We start from the raw sequence: 11,388 nt of genomic DNA, 5'->3' as shown, positions 1-11,388 counted from the left end.
TTTCCTTTTGTAGAATATAGAGAATGCATCTGTCCAAACAGTTTAATCTTGGTCAGATTTGTAGATAGGTAGAGAACCAAAGGGACCCAACTGTTTAATCTGGGCCCTGGCAGAAATAAGTGCAGATTTAGATAGGAAACATTCAAAAGAAAAATTGTAATTCTGGGTCTGCAAGTCTAAGTGCACCCTAATCAGAAAAGAAGAAAAAATGTTAGGACAATAGGCTAGGCAGGTAGCTGTTTGGTGGCAGAATGATGACTGATGATAAATTTTGTGTCTCACAATGTCTTATCTTTTCAGATCACAGTTATCAGGCAATTTTATTTCAAAGGAGGTACTCAAGCTGGAATTCACTAACCTCCCCTTCTTCTCATTTCCCCCAAGTCACTTACTAACATCCCCCAAGAGGTCAAGATCTGCTTGAGCCTCTCAGTTTCATCATTTCCATGACATTTGCCTTGGTGAGGATCTGCTTCACCCAAGGATTGCTCACTCATCTTCTGTGAACCTTCTTTTCCCAACAAAGCCTAAGGTCTCATACCTTAGCGCCCTCTATACATCTCAATATTAACTACTAACTTTATTATATAACTCCCTATCAGTTTTTCCCTTCCCCTATTAAAATCATGTATATAAAACTCCCTTATGTAAATACTCCCTCCCGGGCATTATAGCCATAATTCTGCTGAGTCTGGGAAATCACAGTCCATCTGGGCTGTCTTTAGCCCATCCGAGTCATTAAGGAGCTAGTCTGACATCTGGTCAGCTAGTAACCTCTCCCCTAGCCCAAAAACCCCTCAAAAAACCCATTTTTGCACCTGTTCCCTACGTTCTGTACATAAAATATTAACCCCGCTTTTCAAAAAACCCATATTCCACCCTTGTCCCTAAGTCTGAATGTAAATGTATCAACCCGCGCCTTTTTTAACACATAAAAACCCCATTCCCTAAGTTTAAACCCACCCGCGCAAATATTAAAGGAATATTCCTATGCATATACCGCCCCTTATCCCTCCGTCATATCACACTCCCCGCCAGCCGTTGGATCGCTCGCCCCACAGATCAATGGTGGGCGGGCCGTCCCATCCCCGACCTGCCCGACGTTTAGCGTCCGAGAGATGGGCGGTATTACCGCCGTACCTCCTGCCACGCGTCAAGCGTTGGGCTGTGGCGGAGCCCTCTCCCTCGAAACCACCGTTGTCCATAAGCGGTGCGCCACAAAACCGCTTACCGCCCGTGACGTCACATCCCACGTCACCCCCTGCACAATCACCTCTTACGTCACCCCCCTGTCTAGTCACCATGTCGAGTCACCTGCCTGCGTGGCCTCCTACCACGTATCCCTGCTACCGTACCTGCCACGTCACCATCTGTACATGATGACGTCATCCCCCCACGTCGTCCTGCTGATGTCATCCCCCCATGTCATCCTGCTGACGTCACCCGCCGTACAATGTCACATCATGCTAATGTCATGCTGACGTCATCAACACTTTTTGGGCGCAAGGGCGCGAAAATTGCACTTCGGAGCCCTAGAATGGAGGATTTTTTAGGCCGAAATGGAGAATCTTCAGGGAATGTTTTGTTACACAGGCCCAAGGAAGCCTGAAAGGCCCAAAAATGATCCATTTTCTTCACAGAGCATACCGAAAGGAGCAGAAAACAATTTCAGAGGATACAGAGGCCGAACAACGGCCATCAATGCGTGATTAGACCCGCAGCACATTAGAACAGCAGTCCAGATTTTGTCAAAGAGTATCAGAAGAAAGAAAAGATGCCAAAGAGTATCAACAAAGATTTTTTAGGGGCTCGAAGCACCTGTATATTAATGAAGCCACCAGAAATTCAAATCAGGCATCATCAGCCCATCCTTACCCTCAAATCACCATTAAAGCTTTCGAAGCACAGGACAGCAAAGAAGCAGAAACCCATGCACATTTATTTCAAAAGACACTGCACCAAGGCACCAAGGACTAAATAAGTTATTCAGTTTTTGATACGGCCGCCCCTAGCGCAGCCCGAGTTATTGCATGCATTTATTTCTGGTAGAGTTAGGTCAGTTAATTATGACCTGATTAGGTCAAGATGTAATAAAGAACTCTGTAGATAGTTTTTCCCTATATATACCACCCTCAGCATTGTTTTAAGGGTTTGTCAATTGAGAATTTTCACTAGAGACCCGCACTGTATACCTGACTGTTTCTATAATCAAAGATTGCAGAAAGCTTGGAGAGAAAACTGTTTGTTGTAAATGAATGTTTTGGAGATTGAAGATGGAATTCTTGTGCTGCAGCCTAAAACAATAAGTGCATGTTACCTCTGTTTTATTGTTATCACTATCTAAATGGCAAAAAGAAAGAATAGCTTAGAATTAGTTTAAATACTCTCTATGCTCAATTTCTATTGTTTCTTTATGTTTTCCTCTGAGTGAATTGGTTATGAATATGAATTCCTTCTGGCTCATGTTTACCCCGATTCACCTATGTTTTCCAATTATCTAGGGATTCTTAACTGCCCCTAGGTAGCGCTCTATTACTTCCCACTGCTAAGTTGATTAAGAGATTCTTAACTGCCCCTCATCGCTTAGCATTTCTTTCCATCACTTAGACCTGAAACATTGTTTCCTGCGCAGCTGTCTTGCTCCATTTTCCCTCTGTTATGACCAAGTGAAAGCACCAGCAGTCACACTCCTCGACTCCACGCCCAATGGTTTGAAACTTCCAGACTATGCCTTGCCTCTCTGTCTGAAAACATCAATTTTCACACCGAAAACAAAACAAAAACCTTCTGAACTCGAGACCTAGCCTAAAATCCTTTTAAACAAAGCTAAATCATAAAGAGAGAGCCCTCTTTGACTGCAGGTTGGCTAGAACCCGCAATCCAAAGTGGTTTGTGGTTACCTCGGCCGTATCCTTTTCCAGAGCTTTAAGGACAACCTGAGTGATAACATAATGGCAACTCGACTGGGGAACTTCCTCAGATAGTTTCACAAAGAAGGTAAGAAAGCTCTACCGAGACCATAAATCAAAACTTCCAACTGCTGTTTATCTCTTAAAACTGCAGATGAAGCCTGAATGTCAGCCAGGAAGCCTTTGAGACTGTTTCTTGCTTTGCATTAACAGGAGTAAATAAATGCTGCTTCAGTCAATCTTCATGCTAGTTTCAAGTTACAAACAAGCTATCCCATATTTTAATTAGTCCCTTGTCGATTACAAAAACATTCCAAGGAAAAATACCCAAAAAACAATTCAGAAGCTGGCTCCCAAGAAAAATCCACGATATACAAGGTCAAATCCAGATCCCAACCCTCCAGCTGTTTTTGAAAACCCTAACATAATCCCCAAAATCATTAGGAAGCAAGAAAAACAGGAAAATTTTGCTGATTTGAGCTTTGAAACAATGTACCCTAGCTGTTTTCCGACTCCTGTCAAGGTTTTGTTCCATTCATCCCTTATTTCCATCAGTTCATCATCTACATCCCGTAGTACCCCTTCCACACCTTCATCCACTGCACATCCTAACACTACTATTGTTTCTAGCGTCCCAGTTACTCCTGTTATCCCTGTTACTCCAGTTGTTCCACTTATCCCTGTGGTTCCACTTATACCTACCAATATGGCTAATAGATATGCACCCCTGCAATTACCTGCCAATGTTGGGGCTTTACCTCAAGAGTACCAATCTAAAATCACATATTTTGACAGCACCGATCCTTTCACAGCCATGAAGCATACCAAAAAGATGCAAGATTATTTTGAAAACTATGAAATAGATGATGATAGTGTAAGAATGAGAATTTTTGTTCAGAGTCTGACAGGTGATGTTAGAACTTGGTTCCGATCACTTGCCGCAAATTCCATAACCACCCCAGATGAGCTCTATCAACCCTTTACCAACAGATGGGAGAAAAAGAAAGACCCCTTGCACGTACTAGCCGAATACGATACAATCAAAAGAGGCCTCAAGAGACTGTTTTAGAGTACTGTGCAAGATTCAATAACGTATATAACGCAATACCACTGAACTTAAGACCTCCACCTGACCTTGCTTTGTATAAATTTATGGATGGTTTTGACCCTGATATGGCATATCAGTTGAAAGAAAGAGCCCCTGCAACTTTCGAAGATGCGCAAAAGGTTGCTGTTACCGTAGAGGCTAACTTAATTGCCAAGAGAAACAGAGCGAGAATGGAAAGAAGAACCACCTTTAAAGAAGAACCCTCAGCCTTTGACCAAAATCTTGATGCTATTATCAATGGCCTGCAAAGACTAGGAGAAAGAGTAGAAAATGTTGAGAGAAAAGCATCATGGGAGGGACAGTAGTCCAACACTATAAAAAACCCAAATTTCAGGAAGACACAGAACACAAATGCTGGTAGGCCTAACCAAGACCATGATATAAGACCCCCGTTTCAAGACAACTATGTTGAAGGTTCCACTTCAAGTGAACCTACAGATGACTCTCACATGAACTTAATGGATCTAAAGGGTGAGCATCAAACTTTCCTGACACAAGAAGACCAAAACGAACATGACTGTAATCAATTTCAGACTAAATCTGGTGAGTCTTTTGATTTCAAACAAGGTTATGATACTGCTGTGTATGAAGTACACAAACAGTATAAGCTCAGAACTAGGACCATTGACATCTCTGAGCCTAGCAAGACAAAGGAAGGCAAACAACCCAATAAGGCTAAAAACAAAGCTGTGGTAACAGAACCAGCTGATATAACTGTCCCAAACCCACATCAAGTGACTGTAGAAGATATAACAGACACTCAACCTTCTGTTGAGCGGCCTCTGCCACCTCCCTCTTCAAAAGAAAATTCAAACAGCGTCCCACAAAGCACTCCTGAAAATGCAAAACCGCAAGCAGAAATTTCCCATAACACTGATAAGCGAGACCAGATTGCCGAGAATGCAAATGAAAAAGAAAAAACTGCCATTATCAACAGAAAAACTCCACTAGAAAAGCCCTTTAACTTAGAGGCAGAAATAGGAAAACTCAAGATAGCCATCCCTCTATCTGAACTTGCAAAACACGATGTATGTAGGCAACAAATTCAAAGGTCACTTCAAATCCCAGAAAATAAGGATGATGTAAATGTTTTAGACGACACCCCAGAGCTGCTATTTGGCCCAGAAGTTAACGGAAGATCAACCCATGGACCTGTCCCACCCTTTTATGTCAGCTTTCACATACATGATAAAGTTTTACACAATGCTATGTTTGACTCAGGGGCATCACATAATCTTATGCCCAAAGCAGTTATGGAAAAACTGAATCTTGACGTTACAAGACCTTACAAAGATCTGTACTCATTTGACTCAAGTCAAGTGAAATGTTTAGGCCTCATCAAAGATTTGTGTGTCTCCTTAGTCCAATATCCCAACAAAACCATCCTTATGGATGTAGTGGTTGCTGACATTCCACCAAAGTATGGTATGCTCCTATCAAGATCATCGGGAGCAAAGCTCCAAGGATCCCTTCAATTAGACCTTTCCTATGCTACTATTTTAGTCTTTGGGCAACCAAAGAGACTGTACAGAGAAATGCTCATGAAGTATGTAGTGAGTAGTGAAAGTAAGCCTGAAAATTTTCCCATTTACTCAATCCACTCTGATATGGATTCATTTATTTTGTTTAATGATGATACAAATGTTTCAATTGGTAATGAGTCCTTCACTCTAGAGCAACAAGCACACATCAACGAAGAGTCGGTTGCACATACCCACGAAATTGTCACAACAGGTGATGCAACCAGCCTACCAAAAAAAGTTCCCCAAACAGAAATTTTAAATCTGCCCAATCCTGAAACAGCTCAAACTCTTGATACTGACCATAAAGAAGAAATCACATGGTACCTAGAGTTTGATGGCTCTGTTAACAAGTTAGGAGCAGGGGCAGGTGTTTGGATTCACAACACATATGACAACCATGCAGAAGGACATGCCTACAGACTGAACTTCAAATGCACAAATAACATGGCAGAGTATGAGGCTCTGCTTTTAGGCCTTAAACTGCTAAAAACTCTAGGAGCTGTAAAAGTGTGTATCTTAGGTGACTCTGGCCTAGTTATACAACAGATGAAAGGTAATTTTGTTACCAATGACAATAGAATGAGAGCCTATAGGTCTGCTGCTACTAACATACTCCAAACATTCACTGAATTCAAGCTTGACAAGATTTCCAGAAATCACAACATTCATGCACACAGCCTAGCCACCTTTGCTAGTACATGCAAGCTACCTTTTGACCCAAACCATCACTTCACAGCTGAAATAAAACATAGGCCCGCAGTCCCAAATAACGTTAAAGACTAGCAAGTATTCGAAAATGATGCCCAGATTAATAATTTCCTCACCCTAGAGCATGAGTTTTCGAGTATCGACATTGACATGGATGCCATGACAGACCCATAACAACAAACAAATCAAAATCAGCAAGCTGTAACAATTGCAACAGCCAAACAGATCTTGAAACCAACTATTTTTGACAATGAAAACATAGAACAACTGAAAAAAACACAAGTAGAAGAAATAGACAAAACAGAGGCAGAAATCATTGAGCTAAAAGACAATTTTTTGCCTGCTGGTCTAACCCCGCTAGAAGACATGTTTGATTCTAATGACGTTCCCAGAAAACCAAAATTGCAGCCCATAAACACTGAGATAGAAGAACACAACATCGGGACACCAGAGAATCCGAAAATGATCAAACTGTCCAGAAATCTACCACCTGATCAAAAACCCAAGTACATTGATTTATTCAAAGAATTCCAAGATGTATTTGCTTGGAGCTATGAGGATTTAAAATCCTATGATACATCAGTGATTCAGCACACCATTCCTTTAAAACCAAACCAGAAACCCTTCAAGCAGAAACTTAGAAGAATTAACCCCATGCTTCTTCCCCCGATTGAGAAAGAAGTGAAGAGGATGTTTGAAGCAGGCATTATAGCACCCATCAGATTTTCCGAATGGGTATCCAATCTTGTTCCTACAAGAAAAAAGACAGGTGAAATCAGACTTTGTGTAGACCTTAGAAACTTAAACCAAGTCTCCTTAAAAGACCACTATCCTTTGCCCAAAATGGACCACATATTGCAGAGAGTAGTGGGATCATCTAGAATCTCTTTACTAGATGGTTTTTCAGGTTTCAACCAAATACTTGTTCACCCAGATGACCAAGACAAAACAACTTTTACCACACCCTGGGGAACATTTAAGTATGTAAAGATGCCATTCGGACTTAAAAACGCTGGTGCTACCTTTCAACGTGCAATGGATATTGCTTTCGCCAAAGAAATACATGACTTCCTAGTTGTCTACCTTGATGACTTAACTCCATTTTCCAAATCTGATGAAGAACACCTCAAGCATCTCAGGCAAATTTTCATGACATGTAGGAATATGGCATTTCCTTGAACCCCAAGAAGTCTCTGTTTGGCCTTGAAGAAGGAAAATTACTTGGCCACATTATATCAAAGGATGGGATCAGAATTGATCCTAAGAGAATACAGGCCATCCTCCAAATTCCATACCCCAGAAACATAAAAGAGCTACAAGAATTCCTTGGGAAAATCAACTTTTTGAGAAGATTCATTCGAAATCTGGCTAAATTAATAAGACTGTTAAGCAACATGTTAAAGAAGGATGCCAAGGTAAGATGGTCCCTGGAAGCCAAGCAAGCATTTGAGAGTATCAAATCCGCCTTAACCCAAACCCCTGTCCTAACTAGTCCACAATTTGACAGAGATTTTATCATATTTTCGTTTGCATCAGAGCATACAATAGTCGCGGTCCTTTTGCAAAAGGATGAATAGGGAGCTGAAAAACCAATCGCTTTTTTCAGCAGAGCTTTAAGAGACGCCCCGTTGAAATACCCAATCATGGAAAAACAAGCCTACGCACTTGTTAAGGCCATCAAGGATTTCAGAGTGTACATTTTATATTCACACGTGATTGCCTATGTCCCACACGCTGCTGTAAAAGACATATTGACCCAAGACGGACTAGAAGGCAAAAGAGGTAAGTGGATTGCAAACATCCTTGAATATGACATAGAAATAAAACCAACCAAGCTGATAAAGGGACAAGGTTTAGCTAAACTGATGTCCGAAACAAACTTTCAGGCCTTAGACATAAACCAGTTGGACAATGAACTAGAGTTGGCGACTCCACAGATCAGTGAAATCTTTTTACAATCCCCATGGTACGCTGATATATGCTTTGTATTGTCAAACCTATGTGCTCCCCCAAGATTGTCTAGAACCAAGAAAAGATTTTTGAAAATAAAGGTTTTAAAGTTTTGTGTTATAGATGGTGCTTTATTTTGGAAAAATCATGAAGGTATATTGCTTAATTGTTTAACCATGAATGAAACTAACAATGTCATGAAAGAATTCCATGCAGGTGATTGTGGAGGACATCTCTACTGGAAGTCCGCTACTGATAAGATTCTAAGGGCTGGTTTCTATTGGCCCACTCTTTTCGCAGATGTTAAAAAGTTTTCTATATCATGTCACAAATGCCAAATTTTTGAAGGCAAGAGAAAATTGTTGCCCCTGCCCCTTAAACCAATCTCCACCGAAAAACCTTTTCAACAATGGGGTCTTGACTTCATTGGAGAAATCCATCCCTCTTCCTCAGGCCAGCACAAATGGATCCTAACAGCCACCGACTATTTCACTAAGTGGGTTGAAGCCATTCCCTGTAGACAAGCCAATGACACCCTCATTATCCAATTCCTTGAGTGCAATATCCTTTCCAGATTTGGCTGCCCTGAGAAAATCATCACTGACAATGCCGCTGCCTTTAAATCCAAAAAGATGATCAATTTTTGCCACAGATTTCATATTACCTTGGGCCACTCCACAGCTTATTACCCTCAAGGTAATGGATTGGAAAAATCTTCAAACAAGAGCCTCATTAACATCATAAAGAAGGTGCTAGAAGAGAACAAGAAGAACTGGCACAAAAAGCTGGTAAATGCCCTATGGGCAGACAAACTTTCAAATAAAAGATCCATTGGGATGAGCCCTTATGAGCTAGTATATGGCATGGAGGCTAGATTTCCTTCATCCCTGGGCATTCCTACTATCAAGCTGTTACAAGAGATTCAGGTTGAACCAAATGACATTCAAAGAAGGATTAATCAGACAATTCACCTTCAGCAAACTAGAGAACAAGTTTATGATAGAGCTCAAATTCTGCAAGAAAAGCTCAAAAGGATGTTTGATAAGAGGGCTAAAGCTAAAGATTTCAGTATTGGTGACAAAGTTCTGAAGTTGGACTCAAGAAGAGAAGACAAGGGCAAGCATGCCAAGTTTGATTTTCTATGGAAAGTTCCATTTGTAATTTCCGTTGTTCAGGGAAACAACACTTATTTTCTCAGATCTATGGAGGACAAAACTGTTGAAGAAGGCCCTGTGAATGGCAGGATGTTGAAACATTATCATGATCCTTGTTGTTGAAACAATGCAAATTCTGTAAATATCTTTGTACAATATTATTTGTAAATACCAGCACTTAGTTTTTATTTTGTATAAACCGGCCGATTGTTTGAGAAATAACAGTAAATTCGGTGAGGATGCAACCAATGCAAATTTTCCAGTCTCAACAGTATCAAAACAGAGCAAAATTTTCAGTTCACACCACCACCTTGCTCTAAGCAAAAGCAAGGCAAACACAACAGTTTGATCCATGTCCCTAAACTGTTTTAAAAGGCATGTTTCAGTAGCATTATACATAATAGATCAAGCACGCAGAAGAAAGCAGGCGATGTTGTACAAGTCACAGTAACTCAGTTGGGGAGGAGGTTGTCTATAATGCAAAGTTTTACGTTTTTTCAACAGCCAGAACAAAGAAGAATTTCCCAGTCTACAACAACAAACAGAAGATCAAGGCAGTCTGACCTACTGCTCTTGACTTTTCACAAGGAAAAGCCATCCCCAAGTGGAGCCACTGTTGGCCTCCTGTTGCAACAGGGGTTCATTTTTCATGATTGACATTTTTACATGCCAAATATGTCATACTTGGCAAGCTGCAGTGTTCCATATTTCCAGAAGATACCATGAGAGTGTGCTAGTCTAAATGCCACTGCTGAGATCCCATTTTGATGAGTTGTTCCAGTTTTGAAGAGTTTTCATTTAAGGGAGGTCCAAACAGTCTAATCTTGGTCTCCCTAGGTTTCAATTTCCTGTTGTATAATATAGAGAATGCATCTGTCCAAACAGTTTAATCTTGGTCAGATTTGTAGATAGGTAGAGAACCAAAGGGACCCAACTGTTTAATCTAGGCCCTAGCAGAAATAAGTGCAGATTTAGATAGGAAACATTCAAAAGAAAAATTTTAATTCTGGGTATGCAAGTTTAAGTGCACCCTAATCAGAAAAGAAGAAAAAATGTTAGGACAATAGGCTGGGCAGGTAGCTGTTTGGTGGCAGAATGATGACTGATGATAAATTTTGTGTCTCACAATGTCTTATCTTTTCATATCACAGTTATCAGGCAGTTTTATTTCAAAGGAGGTACTCAAGCTGGAATTCACTAACCTCCCCTTCTTCTCATTTCCCCCAAGTCACTTACTAACATCCCCCAAGAGGTCAAGATCTGCTTGAGCCTCTCAGTTTCATCATTTCCATGACATTTGCCTTGGTGAGGATCTTCTTCACCCAAGGATTGCTCACTCATCTTCTGTGAGCCTTCTTTTCCCAACAAAGCCTAAGGTCTCATACCTTAGTGCCCTCTATACATCTCCATATTAACTACTAACTTTATTATATAACTCCCTATCAGTTTTTCCCTTCCCCTATTAAAATCATGTATATAAAACTCCCTTATGTAAATACTCCCTCCCGGGCATTATAGCCATAATTCTGCTGAGTCTGGGAAATCACAGTCCATCTGGGGCTGTCTTTAGCCCATCCGAGTCATTAAGGAGCTAGTCTGACATCTGGTCAGCTAGTAACCTCTCCCCTAGCCCAAAAACCCCTCAAAAACCTCAAAAAACCCATTTTTGCACCTGTTCCCTACGTTCTGTACATAAAATATTAACCCTGCTTGTCAAAAAACCCATATTCCACCCTTGTCCCTAAGTCTGAATGTAAATGTATCAACCCGCGCCTTTTTTAACACATAAAAACCCCATTCCCTAAGTTTAAACCCACCTACGCAAATATTAAAGGAATATTCCTGCGCATATACCGGCCCTTATCCCTCCGTCATATCACACTCCCCGCCAGCCGTTGGATCACCCGCCCCACAGATCAACGGTGGGCGGGCCATCCCATCCCTGACTTGCCCGACGTTTAGTGTTCGGGAGATGGGCGGTATTACCGCCGTACCTCCCTCCACGCGTCAAGCGTTGGGCTGTAGCAGATCCCTCT

This window comes from Pinus tabuliformis, chromosome 1_1 (genome assembly GCF_031772625.1).
Source record: "Pinus tabuliformis cultivar Carrire ecotype Pingquan chromosome 1_1, CPIR1, whole genome shotgun sequence".
NCBI lineage: Eukaryota > Viridiplantae > Streptophyta > Pinopsida > Pinales > Pinaceae > Pinus > Pinus tabuliformis.
This window is presented reverse-complemented; position numbering follows the sequence as displayed.